The sequence below is a fragment of the Cynara cardunculus genome (assembly GCF_001531365.2).
Source record: "Cynara cardunculus var. scolymus isolate 2C chromosome LG 1, CcrdV1, whole genome shotgun sequence".
Lineage (NCBI taxonomy): Eukaryota > Viridiplantae > Streptophyta > Magnoliopsida > Asterales > Asteraceae > Cynara > Cynara cardunculus.
Window position 1 is genome coordinate 20,181,032 of NC_037528.1, and position 1,766 is coordinate 20,182,797.

The window sequence follows — 1,766 nt, forward strand, 5'->3', positions numbered from 1 at the left end:
TTCATTTTTGTACTTGATTATCTAGTCCTAAAGAGTTAAAGCCGAGTCCCTGTGGATTCGACCCGACTTACCACTTTTACAGTTTTGGTTGTAAAATTGTGCGTTAGTTTGAACTTTATTATTTGCCGGTCTCGACACCCGTCAACTACAACGTCTAAACACAATATAATTGTGATTTAAACAAAACGTTTTATTAATTAAATTTACAAGAATGGAATTAAATACAACCAATAAAGAATATTCCTTCACTAAAACCAAACAAATCTCTCGAACAATATGCAAATTAATTAACCACAACGATTTACAAATAATCGAAAAATGTAATTAAATTAAGCAATAAAGAAATATATGAATCTAAAATCAAGATTTATGAACATTGTGGATAAAAATAAGGCGTCTGAAAATCCCACGTGATGTTATGTCTGTCTTACAAATGAAATTAAGACAGCAAGATTAAGACTTTGTCATTGGGCTGCATTCATTCTTTCATAGAAAATGCTTCTTAAAAATCTAATCACCATTATCAGCAGCACCACCAACTTCCATCGCTTCATGCACTTATCCAGCTTCCAAGATTTCATGGCAGCTTTTGGGGATTCAATTCCAGAATCAAGTTCATGTTCATCTTCTTTGTAATGATCATCTCCATATTCATCATCGGCATACAAATGGGGTGCAGGTGGACCCATCATCTCCATTCTCTCCCATTCTTCGAAATCCATACCCCACTCGTTGTAGTCTACTCCCGCCATTGCTAGACCTTCAATCGACATGATGATTGATGTAAACAACTTCAACACTTGTTTAATTCTTCTGCTGCAACAAGATATTTGTTTATCTAATTAGATACTATTAAGTACGCTGATGAAGCACTTGACTGTATATATATATACACGCTTGTGCGTTTATATCTATATCTATATCTATATATATATATACGCACACACTTCCCTTAGTTTGTCCAAATAGGAAAATTTCAATGTTCAAAGAGTGGCATGCATGTGTAAGCACTTTTTAGAGTTGAAACGCAAAGGTGGTAGCTCGTGAATCATGACGACCATGTTATTGAACATTGACATTTTTGTTTTTATTGTGCAACCCGTGATGATTACATATACATATATAATATATATATAGGGTTGGGTTCACGTAAGATCAACTTATTTTTTGATACCCGTGAGACCACTTTTTTACAATTGAAACTTCACCATTGTTGTTGTGAAGGTTCTGCTTCTTTTTACCTTCACAACATTTTACTATAAAGTTTCAAATGTTAAAAAGTGGTCTCATGAAAATAGGTTGGTCTCACGTTGATCCAAGTTAAGTTTGTATATGTATATATATATATATATATGTACATGACGTTTGGTTCCTTCTTTAAGCACAATCGTAAGCTGCTGATATGAATGCATATGTGAATGTGAATGTGAATGTGAATATAGATAGAGACACGTGATGTGTAATGTATTGATGTTTCTTCATGTTCGAGAAGTTCACGAGGATAATCTGCATAAAGGAACATCAACAGAGAACCAATACCCTCTTCGCGAATTATAACAGTAGATTCATAGAATGCCATGCAGGCACAAGAACAAAAAAATTGAACCTTGTAGAACCAGTTTGGGACGATGTTATCCAGAGATGGAGTTTTTAGAGGATTGTATTTGTATTTTATGCCTCTAACCTACAACCATATATGTATATATATTATTCCAGCACATGATTCCATATATATATATATATATATATATATATATATATATATA